The following is a 16,967-nucleotide window of genomic DNA, read 5'->3' on the forward strand; positions in this document are numbered from 1 at the left end:
CATTTGGAATATTGTGTGCAGTTCTGGTCACCTCACTATAAGAAGGATGTGGAAGCGCTGGAAAGAGTGCAGAGGAGATTTACCAGGATGCTGCCTGGTTTGGAGGGTAGATCTTATGAGGAAAGGTTGAGGGAGCTAGGGCTGTTCTCTCTGGAGCGGAGGAGGTTGAGGGGAGACTTAATAGAGGTTTATAAAATGATGAAGGGGATAGATCGAGTGAACGTTCAAAGACTATTTCCTCGGGTGGATGGAGCAATTACAAGGGGGCATAACTATAGGGTTCATGGTGGGAGATATAAGAAGGATATCAGGGGTAGGTTCTTTACGCAGAGAGTGGTTGGGGTGTGGAATGGACTGCCTGCAGTGATAGTGGAGTCAGACACTTTAGGAACATTTAAGCGGTTATTGGATAGGCAGATGGAGCACACCAGGATGATAGGGAGTGGGATAGCTTGATCTTGGTTTCAGATAAAGCTCGGCACAACATCGTGGGCCGAAGGGCCTGTTCTGTGCTGTACTGTTCTATGTTGAAGTCTTGAACCCTGGGCCTTATGGCCCAGATATCGGAGTGCTATTGACGGAGCCAGTCAGTGTCCATTTTCTCCATGTCAGGAAAAACTCAACCGCCTTGGACCTTGACACTTTTTAATTCCATACAGTTCTGATAATGATGACAATGTTAGACATGAGAGATGTTTGACACTAAGATGGGAAGTACGAAGATAAAGTTTGTTTATCAATTACAAGTAGGCTTACATTAACACAGCAATGAAGTTACTGTGAAAAATCCCCTAGTTGCCACACTCCGGCGCCTGTTCGGGTACACTGAGGGAGAATTTAGCACGGCCAATGCACCTAACCAGCATGTCTTTCAGACTGAGGGGGGAAACCGGAGCACATGGAGGAAACCCACGCAGACATGGGGAGAACGTGCAAACTCCACACACACACTGACCCAAGGCTTGAATTGAACTCTGATCCCCGGCACTGTGAGGCAGCAGTGCTAACCACTAGTGTCCAAATATGTGTTGGTTAGGTGGATTGGCCATGCTAAATTGCCCCTTATTATCCAAAGGTGTGCAGGTTAGGTGGATTGGCCATGCTAAACGGGCAGCATGGTGGCACGGTGGTTAGCACTGCTGTCTCTCAGCGGCAGGGACCTGGGTTCGATTCCCGGCTTGGGTCATTGTGTGGAGTTTGCACATTCTTCCCATGTGTGCGTGGGTTCCCTACCACAGTCCAAAGATGGTTAGGTGGATTGGCCATGTTAAAATGCCCCATAGTATCAGGGGGATAAACATGGTAAATGTGTGGTTACAGGGATAGGGCCTGGGTGGGATTGTTGCTGGTGCAGGCTCGATGGGCTGAATGGCCTCCTCCTGCACTGTCGGGATTCTGTGAATTGCCCCTTAGTGTCCAAAGATGTGCAGGTTAGGTGGATTGGCCGTGATAAATGTGTGGGGCTACAGGGATAGGCCAAGGTAGGATGTTCTTTTGATGCTGACTCGATGGGCCGAATGACCTACTGCACTCTAGGGATTCTGTTCAGGTCGCTGTTTTGAGCACATTGCATTGTGGACCATGCATTGGGCAGCTAATATCCTCACTATCTGCTGAGAACAACTGAGCCGGAAATAGGATTTTATAAATGACATACAAGTTGATTCGCAAATTGTTTATTTATTTATCTATTCAACTCCTGTGAAGCTGGAAGAATTTAGTAATTAATTTACAACTTCACGAGCAGATCATCTCAACCGTAAAAACACATCATTAAATATTGGTGTTGGGAAAGTGTGCAGGCTTGTTCTGGGAACTGTAGACAGCGGTGACGAGGTTGGTTTGTCAGGCTGACTTGTAGTTGGGGTAAGCGTTGTTGAGAAAGTTTCGACTGAATGTTTACCGTTGCTGAAATCGATTGAAGAGCCGACACTCTTCTTTCAACCTCCCAGCTTCCTCCTCCTCCCCATTCTTTCCCCAAAGCCAGCATTCAGCTGGCAGAATTATTGGCCTCGAAGTGATCCATACAGAACTTTGTCCCGGCCACCAGCGATCCTGCCAACACGGCTGTGCGCACCCAGGGCGTCTCGGAGAATGGTTCCTTCACGGAGTTGGTCCTGTGTGGGGCGGGGAAACAAAAACAAAAGGGAGCAACCAATGACGCGATAGGTCTGAGCTGTCATCTGCCATGGGTCCAACTAATCATTCGGAATTTGCGTGCTGACCGACTGGCCCAGCGCCCATCATTGGCCACTGCGCTAAAGTCGGACACGTTTCAGCGAATCAGCAGAAATCTGATCGCGTTGTAGGGTTTACTGCATAGCAAACTCCGCTCATGTCCTGGGGACCTGGGTTCGAATCCCGCTATGGCAGATGGTGGAATTTGAATTCAATAAAAAGATCTGGATTTAAGAATCTACTGATGACCATGAAACCATTGTCGGAAAAACCCATCTGGTTCATTAATGTCCTTCAGGGAAGGAAATCTGCTGTCCTTACCCGGTCTGGCCTACGTGTGACTCCAGAGCCACAGCAATGTGGTTGACTCTCAACTGCCCTCCGAACAAGGGCAACTAGGGATGGGCAATAAATGCTGGCCCAGCCAGTGACACCCATGTCCCACGAATGAATAAAAATAAGATATAGGCCTTTGATTTTTAAGCCGCCTCCCTTTATTTTTTAAAGGAATGTGGGCGTCACTGGCAAGGCCAGCATTTGTTCCCCGTCCCTCATTGGCTTAAGAATGCAATTTTTGTTCAAATAATTAAAAAAAGATACAGCTGGACCATCGCTAATTACCCTTCAACTGAGTGTCTCACCCGGCCATTTTAGAGGGCAGTTGAGAGTCAACCGCATTGCTGTGGCTCTGGAGTCACAGTAGGCCAGACCAGGTAAGGACGGCAGATTTCCTTCCCTGAAGGACATTAGAACCATTGAATCCCTGAGAAGGAGGCCATTTAGCCCATCGAGTCTGCACCATCTCTCCGAAAGAGCATCCTACCCAGGCCCCTGCCCAATCCCCGTAACCCTGCACGTTTGCCATGGCCAATCCCTCTAACCTGCACATCTTTGGACACTAAGGGGCAATTTAGCATGGCCAATCCACCCAACCTGCACATCTTTGGGAGCATGGGAGGAAACCGGAGCAGCCGGAGGAAACCCACTTTGGGGATTGTTTTGAGTTTGCTATGACCAGGTAGGAAGTCCCAGAGAAGATCCCATTCAGACTGACTAGGATGTTACGCAATGCCATGGAGATAACAGGATTGGATGGTAACTATCGAATCACATGTCACACGGTGATGGGAATGCACTGGGAGCACAGGGACAGCATCATGGCTGGACTTGAGGCCTTTGTTTATGATCCTTGTTAAACTGGAGACTCATGGACACAAACATTAAAGGTAATAAACGATCCAGGGCAAGGACGGATTCCTGCTCAACCAGTCAAAAGGCCAAATTGCTGGATGGGGTAGCATTTGGAGAAACTACACATAAGAAACCAGATACCACTGCGAATCCCTCCATTCCTTCATTGGGGATGGTTTGGTACAACCTTAGGCTCTGAACAAAAAAGGCAATCCAATTGGGGGCGGCCCAGGGGTTGTTCATAGAAATCATAGAAACCCTACAGCACAGAAAGAGGCCATTCGGCCCATCGAGTCTGCACCAACAACAATCCCACCCAGGCCCCACCCCCATATACTTTACCCACTAATCCCTTTAACTTACGCATTTCAAGACACTAAGGGCAATTTTAGCATAGCCAATCAACCTAACCCGCACATCTTTGGACTGGGAGGAAACCGGAGCACCCGGAGGAAACCCACGCAGACACGAGGAGAATGTGCAAACTCCACACAGACAGTGACCCAAGCCGGGAATCGAACCTGGAGCTGTGAAGCAGCAGTGCTAACCACTGTGCTAACCACTGTGCTACCGTGCCGCCCTAGCGCTGCTGCCTCACAGCACCAGGGACCTGGGTTCAATTTCCGGCTTGAGTCACCGTCAGTATGGAGTTTACACATACTCTCCGTGTCTGCGTGGGTTTCCTCCGGGTGCTCCAGTTTCCTCCCACGGTCCAAAGATGTGCTGGTTAGATGGATTGGCCATGCTAAATTACCCCTTAGTGTCTGGGGTACTAGGAGGGTAAATATGTGGGGTTACGGGAATAGGGTCTGGGTGGGATTGTTGTCGGTGCAGGCTGGATGGGCCAAATGGCCTCCTCCTGCACTGCTGATTCTATGAGATCATTAACAGAGTCAGAGGCAAGCTCACAGGTCATGATTTTGCACAGGATGAGACCTTAGGGCGACACGGTAGCACAGTGGTTAGCACTGCTGCTTCACAGCGCCAAGGACCTTGGTTCGATTCCCGACTTGGGTCACTGTCTGTGTGGAGTTTGCACATTCTCCTCGTGTCTGTGTGGGTTTCCTCCGGGTGCTCCGGATTCCTCCCACAGTCCAAAGATGTGCGGGTTAGGTTGATTGGTCATGCTAAAAATTGCCCTTGGTGTCCTGAGATGCGTAGGTTAGAGGGATTAGCGGGTAAATATGTAGGGATATGGAGGTAGGGCCTGGGTGGGATTGTGGTCAGTGCAGGCTCGATGGGCCGAAAGGCCTCTTTCTGCACTGTAGGGTTTCTATGTTTTTTTCTTAGATGACCCCACTCAAGTGGAGCTGTGAATTAAATAGGCCACAGGAAGGACGTGCAGACTCCATATAGACGGTGACCCAAGCTGGGAATCGAACCCGGGTCCCTGGTACTGTGAGGCAGCAGTGCCAGCCACTGTGCCACCGTGCCGTCCAATGCCAACATTAGTGAACCAGATAGGTTTTTACAACCATCAACAATGGTCTTGCGGTGACTACTATTGAGACTAGCTTTTAGTCCCCGCTTTGCTGAATTCAATTTAAATTCCACCAGCTGCCGTGGTGGGATCTGAACCCGAGTCCCCCCAGAGCATCAGTCTAGACGATGAGTCAAGTGACATTACCAGTACACACCTGCTCCTCCCTCTTTCTCTTCCCCCTTCCCCACTTGAAAGCCTGTTGCTGCTGTTAGTGCACCTGAAATATCTCCCCAACCTCTAGAGGTGAGTTGGTTTAGCTCGGTTGGCTGGATGGCTGGTTCGTGATGCAGAGCGACGCTAACAGCGTGGGTTCAATTCCCGCACTGGCTGCGGTTATTCATGAAGGCCCTGCTTTCTCTCAACCTTGCCTGAGGTGTGCTGAACCCTCAGGTTAAATCACCACCAGTCAGCTCCCCCTTAATGGAGAGGAGAGACTAAGTCGGTTAGGATTATATTCACTGGAGTTTAGAAGAGTGAGATCCCCTCATAGAAACTTATAAAATTCTGACAGGGAAGATTTGGAAAGAATGTTCCCAATGGTGGAGGCTCGATGACTAGGGATCCTAGTTTGAGGATCCTTTTAGGCCTGAGGTGAGGAGAAATTTCTTCACCCAGAGGGTGGGGAATGTGTGGAATTCACTCCCACAGAAAGTAGTTGAGGCCAAAACATTGTGTGATTTCAAGGCTCTCGGGGCTAAAGGGATCAGTTGTAACATTACTACGGATCTGGAGTCAATCTTGAGAAGATTTCCTTCCCTAAAGGACATTAGTGAACCAGATGGGTTTTTACAACAATCGACAATGGTTTCACTGTCATTAGTAGATGCCTAATTCCAGATTTTCATTCAATTCAAATTTCACCATCTGCTGTGGCGGGATTCGAACTTGGGTCCCCGAAGAATTGCCCTCGGTCTCTGGATTACTTGTCCAGTGACAATACTGCCACTGCCTCCCGGCGGCACGGTAGCACAGTGGTTAGCGCTGCTGCTTCACAGCTCCAGGGACCCGGGTTCGATTCCCGGCTTGGGTGACTGTCTGTGCGGAGTTTGCACATTCTCCTCGTGTCTGCGTGGGTTTCCTCCGGGCTTTCCGATTTCCTCCCACAGTCCAAAGATGTGCGGGTTAGGTTGATTGGCCATGCTAAATTGCCCCTTAGTGTCCCGGGATGCGTAGATTAGAGGGATTAGCGGGTAAATATGTAGGGATACGGGGATAGGGCCCGAGTGGGACTGTTGTCGGTGCAGACTCGATGGGCCGAATGGCCTCTTTCTGCACTGTAGGGTTTCTATGGGTCAAGGGATATGGGGGGGAAGGGGGGAATCGGGATATTGAATTCGATGATCAGCACGATCAAAACCAATGATGAAGCAGGATCGAAGGGCCGAATGGTCTAATTCTAGTTTCTATGCAAAGGAGAGAGCAGCCTATGGTCATCTGGGACTATGGTGACTTTATAGTGGGGTGTATCGGGCTTTAGACGATGCCTCTCAGACTTCTGTTAGGGCTCCTTTACACTGAATTGCTGGAAGTCCGTGGAAACTAATCTGAAGAAATGAAGTGCTGGCGGCAGCAACACAGATACCAGGGCATTCATTGCAGAACAACTGACAGAATTTGTGAGACATTGCGCTCAGTTTACCTCAGGTGCATCGCCCCAGACAATGGCGTAGTGGTATTGTCACTGGACTAGTCATCCAGGGTGGCACAGTGGTTAGCACTGCCGCCTCACAGCGCCAGGGACCCGGGTTCGATTCCCGGCTTGGGTCACTGTCTGTGCAGAGTTTGCACGTTCTCCCCGTGTCTGCGTGGGTTTCCTCCGGCTTCCTCCCACAGTCTGAAAGACATGTTGTTTAGGTGCATTGGCCGTGCTAAATTCTCCATCAGTGTACCTAAAGCAGCATTCTGTCATCACCCTCTGTCTCCCACAACTGAGCCAATTTTGAACCCACTTTATCAAATTACCCTGTATCCCATGTGAATTTACCTTCTTGACAAGTCTTTTTAAGAGTCAACCACATTGCCGTGGCTCTGGAGTCACATGTAGGCCAGACCGGGTAAGGACGACAGATTTCTTTCCCTAAAGGGACATTAGTGAACCAGATGGGCTTTTCCGACAATCAACAATGGTTTCATGGTCATCAGTAGATTCTTAATCCCAGATTTTTATTGAATTCACATCTGTTGTGGTGGGATTCGGACCCAGGTCCCCCGAGCACTACCCTGGGTCTCTGTTTAAAGTTTTTTTATTAGTGTCACAAGTAAGGCTGACATTAACACTGCAATGAAGTTACTGTGAAAATCCCCTAGTCGCCACACTCCTGTTCGGGTACACTGAGGGAGAATTTAGCACGGCCAATGCGCCCTAACCAGCACGTCTTTCCGACTGTGGGAGGAAACCGGAGCACCTGGAGGAAACCCACGCAGACACGGGGAGAAGGTGCAGACTCCACACGGACAGTGACCCAAGCCGGGAATCGAACCCGGGTCCCTGGCGCTGAGGGATGAGGAAGGTGGAACTCAACACGAACAGTTCAGCTGTGATTTTATTGAATGGCAGAGCAGGTTTGTGAGGCGGAGCGGCCTACTCCTGCTCCTGATTCGTACCTTCAGAGAAATTGCATTAAAAGCCCTCATCCGGGCACCATGACAACCATTTCTCCCCACGCACCCCCCCCCCCACCCCCCCGCATCCACAAACCCCCCCCACTCCCCACCCCGCACCAGCAAAGGAAGCACTGGGCCAGCCTCAAGTATTGAATCATGGGACTGATAGGAAGAGGCCATTTGGCCCTTCTTATTCATTGAAGGAGCCCCGATCTTTCCCCACAACCCTGCCATTTCTCCCAATTCAAGGATTGATTTTGATTCCCTTGTGGAAGTTATTACTGACTCTGTGTCCACCCCCATCCCAGGCAGCCCCTGTGCTCCCGATCACAACAACTCACTGCGACTACAACATAATACCACCTCCCCTCGCCACATCAACTGGAATGAAGCAACTGCTGTTTCTATCTGTGTCAGTGCCAGTGCCAGTGTCTGTGTTGGTGCCAGTGTCTGTGTTGGTGCCAGTGGCCTCTGCCAGTGTCTGTGTCTGTGTCGGTGCCAGTGTCTGTGTCTGTGTCAGTGCCAGTGTCAGTGCCAGTGTCTGTGTCGGTGCCAGTGTCTGTGTCGGTGTCTGTGTCGGTGTCTGTGTCAGTGCCAGTGTCGGTGCCAGTGTCTGTGTCGGTTCCAGTGTCTGTGCCAGTGTCTGTGTCGGTGCCAGTGTCTGTGTCGGTGCCAGTGTCTGTGTCGGTGCCAGTGTCTGTGTCGGTGCCAGTGCCAGTGTCTGTGTCGGTGCCAGTGTCTGTGTTGGTACCAGTGCCAGTGTTTATGTCGGTGCCAGTGTCTGTATTGATGCCAGTGTCTGTGCCAAAGTCAGTGCCAGTGCCTGTATCGATGCCAGTTTCTGTGTCGGTGTCTGGGTCAGTGATGGAGTTGTGAGCTCTCAGTATTTGTTGGGGGGTGCCGGGGGGTGCGAGGGGGGGGGTGTGAGGGGGGGGTGTGAGGGGGGGGTGTGTGAGGGGGGGGTGTGAGGGGGGGGGGGGGTGTGAGGGGGGGGGTGTGAGGGGGGGGGGTGTGGGGGGGGTGTGGGGGGGGGGTGCGAGGGGGGGGTGCGAGGGGGGGGGTGCGGGGGGGGGTGCGGCGGGGGGGTGCGAGGGGGGGTGCGGGGGGGGGTGCGAGGGGGGGTGCGGGGGGGTGCGGGGGGGGGTGCGAGGGGGGTGCGGGTGGGGTGCGAGGGGGAGGGGTGCGGGGGGGTGCGAGGGGGAGGGGTGCGGGGGAGGGGTGCGGGGGGGGGTGCGGGGGGGGGTGCGAGGGGGAGGGGGTGCGAGGGGGAGGGGTGCGAGGGGGGGTGCAGGGGAGTGCGAGGGGGGGTTGCGGGGGGGGGTGCGGGGGGGGTGCGAGGGGGAGGGGTGCGAGGGGGGGTGCAGGGGGGTGCGAGGGGAGTGCGAGGGGGGGGGTGCGAGGGGGGGTGCGGGGGGGTGCGAGGGGGAGGGGTGCGAGGGGGGGTGCAGGGGGGTGCGAGGGGAGTGCGAGGGGGGGTGCGAGGGGGGGTGCGGGGGGGGGTGCGGGGGGGGTGCGAGGGGGAGGGGTGCGGGGGGGTGCGGGGGGGGTGCGAGGGGGAGGGGTGCGAGGGGGGGCTGCGGGGGGGGGGGGGTGAGGAATTGAATTTTGCATTGGTCATTGTGACGGTTTGTAATGTTTAACCGGGGACGCACTGATGCCTCCCGCCCGACCCCGCCAGAGTTGGCAGTTCCCCTGGTGAACTCACCAGTTGGCAATGTTCCTTGGCAGGTGCGATGTCCCTTTGTCCTCTCGGTGGCGGCAGTGGCACTTCCTGGTGCAGGTTTTATCGATCTGAAAGGCTGACCAGCGTCCCGTCGGCCTCTGGAGCGGCACCGAACCCTCGGCCGCCGACTCTGTTTCCGCCTGAACTTTGATTGGCTCCTGCCGCTGCGGTGGCGGCTGGCTGGCCGGGGGGCTGGGCCTTTCCGCCCCCTGGCTTGGCCCTGACCTTTGGCCTTGACCGAGAGCTGGAGGGAGGCTCTGGGCGGCAAGGGCTCTTGCTTGGGAGGCTTGGCGGCCATCTTGGACGGGGGCAGGGGCGGTGTGGCCAGCTTGGAGTCGCTCTTGGCCTCGGCTTGGTGCTGGGCCTTGGGCGCGGGCTGGCTCTGGGTGGGGCTCTGGTTCCGATTCTGGAGCTCAGGCAGCTGGGGCGACGCCAACTGGACGGGGACCGGGGGCGGAGGTGGGGAGGCCCCCGCCAACTGCTGCTGGAAGTTGCAGGCAATCTGGAGGTGAAGCGGTGTTTGGAGCACGGGTCTGGCATGCTGGTGGCACTGCAGATGATTCACCATGCTAAACCTGGCCTGCGCTTGGGCCTGGGTCTGCAGAGGGGGCCACAAGGGCAGGTGGTCGGATGCCAGGGCGCTAAGGGCAGGTGGCGCGTTGAGCTGAGGCTGGGCGTACAACGAGGAGGGTGGGCCCATCGAACAGGACTGGGCCTGGGGATGCAACTGGAGCCTGCACTGGTCCTCAATCTGTTGGCTCAGCCAGGCCTGTGCCGGGAGCTGGACGGGGCTGGCGAGCTGTGGCACGGTGTCGTACACGGGGACCGCCGGTGGCGGCTGCAGGCCGAGCGGGAGGCCGGCGGAGGCTCCGGCCTGCTCCTGCGGGCTAGGCCTCTGGCCCAGCTTGCTCTGGAACTGGAAGATTGGCTGCTGTAGCTCCTGCGGCTGGAACCACTGGGCAAAGGTCGGGTCCGCCTTGGAGCGGGCCGACTGCTCGGGGGCTTGGAAATGGAAGGAGGCGGGTGAGGGCAGTGGGGAGGGCTGTGGGGGCCCGGCCGGCAGCTGGGGGCTGGGGAGGTGCAGAGGCTCGGGTGAGGCCTGCAGGCCGGCTGGGGCCTCCAGCGCGCAGACGTGTTTCACTGGCTTGGGTTGCGACACCTCTTCCTGCGCGAGGGTTTGCCTCAGGGGCTTGGCGCCCTTCTGCTTCTGGGCCTGGCTCTTCCAGCTGGCAATCAGCTGCTCGTAAAAGGGCAGCTTCTTCTTCAGCGCCGCGGAGGTGCCATCCTGTGCCGGCGTCGGCTCGCCAGGCTCCTTGGTGCCGCTCTGGTTAAGGACGGGCACCTCGGCCTCCTCCTTGGCTGGCCCCCTGGCGTCCTGGGAGATTCTCAGCAAGGGGACTTGCTTCAGGGCCTCGGCGTAGGAAATGCCCGCCGGGGTGCCACCCTGGTCCCGGTGTGGCCCCGTCGCCCTGGCACCAAGAGGCAAGGGGGACATCTCCCCCGGTGGCTGGCTCTTGTCTGCTGAACCCGGCTCCCTCACCCCGTGGGTGCCCCACTTATTGAGGAACGACTGCGCCTTCAGGCGGCCGGATGCAGCCGAGGGCCCCGGGTTGCCGTCGTGGCGGTGCTTGGTGCTGGCCAGGGCGGCTTCAGCCTGGGCACTTGCCCTGTCGGCCTGGCTGGTGGGCACAGCCTGGCCCTGGCGCTCTGGGCTTTCTCCCGGCTCGCACTCCTCCCCGCGCGGCGCCCCCTCCTCTGCAGGCCGCTCGCCGGGTGCCGAGGTCCTCGCCGGCTGAGCTTCCCCCTGGTCGTCGTCCAGGGAGGCGGGCAGCTTGGTGCCATGCCTGGCACCGGTCTCCTGGGGGCTGGGAGGGGGCCTGGCGAGGCTCGGTCTGACCAGCTTGCTGGGCGGCCCCTTCCTGCTGGTGGGCGCCGGTGGGTTCTGCGTTGGCGCGGCTTTGCCTTGGCGATCCTGCAGGCCGCAAGGCAGCTGGTCGCCAGCTGGAAGAGGATGAATGGCGGGCTCCCCTTGCCCTCTCTGCTGCGGGGCAGCATCCGTGTCAGTGGCTGGCTCCACACACTTACTGGCAGTGCCCCCCTGGTGAGGCTGGTCTTTATCCCCAGTGTTTGGCCGCGCCTGGCTTTTGGACGCCAATTCCTTCTCTTGGGGGCAGAAGACAGGGGGGGCCTTGGGCGATCCTTCCACCACTGTGGGCGCAGGAGCCCTGTCCGGCTCCGCTCTCACGGAACAATGGGGCCTGTTGGACACCAGCTTGTCCACCGTGACCCCGGCGTCCTGGGGGGTCATCTGCACCGACGTCCATTTCCGGGCTTTGGCTATTTTCCTCTTCTTGCCCTGGTTGGGTTTGACCCGTGCGTCCAAGGTGGCCCTGCTGGCGTGCTCCTGGTTTCCGTGGGCACCGGCCTGGGGGTTGGCATCCCAGGCCCGCTGTGGCTCTGCCACGGAGGAGCAGGCCGATGGGAACGGCACCCGTGGGTGCTCCTCCTTACCGGAGGAGTTGGACCTCCGACTCGTCCGCTCGGGCTCCCGCTCCTTCCTCAGCACGTCTGCGGCCTGCGCCGCTGGGTCACATTCTCTTGGGGCCGGGGCTTCCGAATGAGTGTTGCCCATTCTCGCTGCCAACTGCCGTCACTCCATCCACCATCTGAAAACAGACAATGCCATCAGTTTCTACACAAGCTGGCACTAATAACTGAACAACCAACATAAAACTCAGGGAGCCTCCCCAAAGCACTGGAATACTGAAGTACTTTTTTGCAAGGGTGGACACTCCATACTAACCGCGGACAATTGTGTGCACAGCAAGATCCCATAAGATCACCCATTCTTTTTTTTAGCCAGATCGGTCAGAAGGATAAATATTGGCCAGGGTCCCAACAAGATTGTCTCTGCGGTTCTTACATGTCCGTCCACAGGTCCCTGGTTTAGAAACGTGGAAGATAGGAGCAGGAGGAGGCCATTCGGCCCTTCGAGCCTGCTCCGCCATGTATTATGATCATGGCTGATCATTCAACTCAACAGCTTAATCCTGCTTTCTCCCCATAACCTTTGATCCCATTCGCCCCGAGTGCTACATCTAGCCGCCTTTTGAATACATTCAATGTTTTGGCATCAACTACTTCCTGTGGTAATGAATTCCACAGGCTCACCATTCTTTGGGTGAAGAAATGTCTCCTCCGTCCTAAATGGTCTACCCTGAATCCTCAGACTGTGACCCCGGATTCTGGACTCCCCCCACCATCTGGAATATCCTCCCTGCATCTACCCTGTCTAGTCCTGTTAGAATTTTATAAGTCTCTATGAGATCCCACCCTCATTCGTCTGAACTCCAGCGAAAACAGTCCTAACCTCGTCAATCTCTCCTCATACACCAGTCCCGCCATCCCCGGAATCAGCCGGGTAAACCTTCGTTGCATTCCCTCGAGAGCAAGAACATCCTTCCTCAGAAAAGGAGACCAAAACTGCACACAACACTCCAGCGCCCCATCTGATAGGCTGCATCTCTGACGGTGCAGCACTCCCTTGGATACCTCACTGGATGGTGGCTCACGTCCAGTCCCGAGGATGGTCGCGATGCTGTGAACAGGATCCATCATTGTGAAATCCCCCGCACTCAATTCCGCTTCCAACCCTTGACGACTCTCTTACACCCGATCCAACATTGGCACATCTCCGGTATGCACTTTACCCCAGCGGCTGGGCTACAAACTCCCCATTTAGGCCATCACCTATCGATCCCTGCCGACCACAACCTACCTCAACCCGAGGAGGGTGGCACAGTGATTAGCACTACTGCCTCACAGCGACAGGGACCCGGGTTCGATTACCGGCCTTGGGTCACTGTCTCTGTGGAATTTGCACGTTCTCCCCGTGTCTGCGTGGGTTTCCTCCGGATGCTCCGGTTTCCTCCCACAGTCCAAAGATGTGCAGGTTAGGTGGATTGGCCATGCTAAATTGCCCCTTAGTGTCTCAAGATGTGCAGGTTAGGTGGATTGGCCATGCTAAATTGCCCCTTAGAGCCCAAAGATGTGCAGGTTAGGTGGATTGGCCATGCTAAATTGCCCCTTAGTGCCCAAAGATGTGCAGGTTAGGTGTATTGGCCATGCTAAATTGCCCCTTAGTGCCCAAAGATATGTAGGTTAGGTGGATTGGCCATGCTAAATTGCCCTTTAGTGTCCAAAGATGTGCAGGTTCGGGGGATTGTCCATGTTAAATTGCCCCTTAGTGTCCAAAGATGTGCAGGTTCGGGGGATTGTCTATGCTAAATTGCCCCTTCGTGTCCAAAGATGTGTAGGTTACGTGGATTGGCCATGCTAAATTGCCCCTTAGTACCCAAAGATGTGCAGGTTAGGTAGATTGGCCATGCTAAATTGCCCCTTAGTGTCCAAAGATGTGCAGGTTAGGCGAATTGGCCATGCTAAATTGCCCCTTAGTGCCCAAAGATGTGCAGGTTAGGTAGATTGGCTATGCTAAATGCGTGGGGTTATGGGGATAGGGTGGGGAGAGAGTGGTCAGTGCAGGCTTAATGAGCCGAATGGCCTCTTCTGCACTGTAGAGATTCTATGATTGATTCTTTGAAATGCTCCTGGACACCACCTATCTAACACATCCTTCCCACCCTCCACCCCCCTCTCACTCTGGGTTAACCTCTTCCAGCATCCTGATTAACAAGATTATAAATTGGATCGGGAGAAACTATTTCCTTTGCTGGTGGGGGGAGTCGAGAACAAGAGGACATCGCTTTCAAGTTGGGGTGAGGGTCATTTGGGAGGTGATGTCAGGAAGCATTTCGTCACACAGAGGAGGGTGGAAACCTGGAACTCCCAACCCACCCCCCACAACCACCCCAAAGGAAAAAAACTGGGGGTGGGGGATAAATTGACACGGTCAGAACTGAAATAGGTGGATTTTTCTAATATCTGAATATGGAGCGAATGGAGCCCAGAGGGTCATTGGTGATCAAACTGAACAGAAAGATATTCCTTCACCCAGAGAATGGTCAGCCTGTGGAATTCACTCATCGACCATGCTAAATTACCCCTTCGTGTTCAAAGATGTGCAGGTTAGGTGGATTCGCCATGCTAAATTGCCCCTTAGTGTCCAAAGATGTGTAGGTTAAGTGGATTGGCCATGCTAAATTGCCCCTCAGTGTCCAAAGATACCCATCTTTGGTTACGGGTGGTTTGGCCATGCTAAGCATGTAGGGTTACGGAGATAGGGCAGAGGGGAGGGCGTGGGTGGGATGCTCTTTCGGAGAGTCAGTACGGACTTGATGGGCTGAATGGCCATGTTCTTCACCGTCGGGATTCTATGGTTCTATCCCTCCTTCAAATCTACTTCTCTGACCAAACGTTTGAACGTGCTCACATCTCCTTCTGTGAACCAGCTACTGAGTGGTTGCTACCTTTTTCCATGTGTGGTACTGGGGGGAGAGTTACAGTTCCATGCTGAAGTTGAGAACTTTTCCAACAGCTTCGGGTGACGCTGTCTGAATGGCTGTCACACCATCACGAATGGATCCCTTTGGGTGATGGTACTAAGAAAAGGTGCTACGTAAAGGCAAGTTATTGTTGGCGCTGTCACTCAAAGCACAGAACAAACACATGAAGCAGGAGCAGGCCATTCAGCCCCTCGAGTCTGTTCCGTCATTCAATGAGAACACGGCTGACCTGATTGTGATCTCTGCACAGCCCCCGATATCTGTGTTGGCCAAATATCTAAGTTTAAGTGTATTTATTAGTGTCACAAGTAAGCTTACATTAACACTGCAATGGGGTTACTGTGAAATTCCCCTAGTCGCCACACTCCGGCGCCTGTTCAAGTAAACTGAGGGAGGATTTAGCATGGCCAATCAACCTAACCAGCACATCTTTCTGACTGTGGGAGGAAACCGGATCACCCGGAGGAAACCCACGCAGACACAGGGAGAATGTGCAAACTCCACACAGACAGTGACCCAAGCCGCGAATCGAACGCAGGTCCCTGTCACTGTGAGGCAGCAGTGCTAACCACTGCGCCAACCAATCGTCTTAAAAATATTCAAGGTCCCTGCCTCCTCCTGCTCTCTGGGGAAGAGACTCACCACCCGTCTGAGGGAAAATAATTCTCCTCATCTCTGTCTTAAATGGACCCAGTAAGAAGCTTAACAACACCAGGTTAAAGTCCAACAGGTTTATTTGGTAGCAAAAGCCACACAAGCTTTCGGAGCTCTAAGCCCCTTCTTCAGGTGAGTGGGAATTCTGTTCACAAACAGAGCTTATAAAGACACAGACTCAATTTACATGAATAATGGTTAGAATGCGAATACTTACAACTAATCAAGTCTTTAAGAAACAAAACAATGTGAGTGGAGAGAGCATCAAGACAGGCTAAAAAGATGTGTATTGTCTCCAGACAAGACAGCCAGTGAAACTCTGCAGGTCCACGCAACTGTGGGAGTTACAAATAGTGTGACATGAACCCAATATCCTGGTTGAGGCCGTCCTCGTGTGTGCGGAACTTGGCTATCAGTTTCTGCTCAGCGACTCTGCGCTGTCGTGTGTTGCGAAGGCCGCCTTGGAGAACGCTTACCCAAATATCAGAGGCCGAATGCCCGTGACCGCTGAAGTGCTCCCCAACAGGAAGAGAACAGTCTTGCCTGGTGATTGTCGAGCGGTGTTCATTCATCCGTTGTCGCAGCGTCTGCATAGTTTCCCCAATGTACCATGCATCGGGACATCCTTTCTTGCAGCGTATCAGGTAGACAACGTTGGCCGAGTTGCAAGAGTATGTACCGTGTACCTGGTGGATGGTGTTCTCACGTGAGATGATGGCATCTGTGTCGATGATCCGGCACGTCTTGCAGAGGTTGCTGTGGCAGGGTTGTGTGGTGTCATGGTCACTGTTCTCCTGAAGGCTGGGTAGTTTGCTGCGGACAATGGTCTGTTTGAGGTTGTGCGGTTGTTTGAAGGCAAGAAGTGGGGGTGTGGGGATGGCCTTGGCGAGATGTTCGTCTTCATCAATGACATGTTGAAGGCTCCGGAGGAGATGCCGTAGCTTCTCCGCTCCGGGGAAGTACTGGACAACGAAGGGTACTCTGTCCACTGTGTCCCGTGTTTGTCTTCTGAGGAGGTCGGTGCGGTTTTTCGCTGTGGCGCGTTGGAACTGTTGATCAATGAGTCTAGCGCCAGATCCTGTTCTTATGAGGGCATCTTTCAGCGTCTGGAGGTGTCTGTTGCGATCCTCCTCATCCGAGCAGATCCTGTGTATACGGAGGGCTTGTCCGTAGGGGATGGCTTCTTTAACGTGTTTAGGGTGGAAGCTGGAGAAGTGGAGCATCGTGAGGTTATCCGTGGGCTTGCGGTACAGTGAGGTGCTGAGGTGACCGTCCTTAATGGAGATGCGTGTGTCCTAGAATGCAACCGATTCCGGAGAGTAGTCTATGGTGAGCCTGATGATGGGATAGAACTTGTTGATGTCATCATAGAGTTGTTTCAGAGATTGTTCACCATGAGTCCAAAGGAAGAAAATGTCATCGATGTATCTAGTGTATAGCATCGGTTGAAGGTCCCGTGCGGTGAAGAAGTCTTGTTCGAACCTGTGCATGAAGATGTTGGCATATTGAGGTGCGAATCTGGTCCCCATGGCTGTTCCGTGTGTCTGGATGAAGAACTGGTTGTTGAAGGTGAAGATATTGTGGTCCAGGATGAAGCGGATGAGATGTAAAATTGCATCTGGAAACTGGCAGTTGTTGGCGCTGAGCACTGAGGCCGTTGCAGCAATGCCAT

General features: G+C 54.3%; 1 pseudogene; it reads left to right on the forward strand.

Moving 5' to 3' along the window:
* The first annotated feature begins 692 nt into the window (after positions 1 to 692).
* On the forward strand, positions 693 to 6,522 carry LOC144489705 (serine/threonine-protein kinase mTOR-like; annotated as a pseudogene).
* Positions 6,523 to 16,967: the final 10,445 nt, after the last annotated feature.

This window comes from Mustelus asterias, unplaced genomic scaffold, assembly GCF_964213995.1.
Source record: "Mustelus asterias unplaced genomic scaffold, sMusAst1.hap1.1 HAP1_SCAFFOLD_2455, whole genome shotgun sequence".
Classification (NCBI taxonomy): Eukaryota; Metazoa; Chordata; class Chondrichthyes; order Carcharhiniformes; family Triakidae; genus Mustelus; species Mustelus asterias.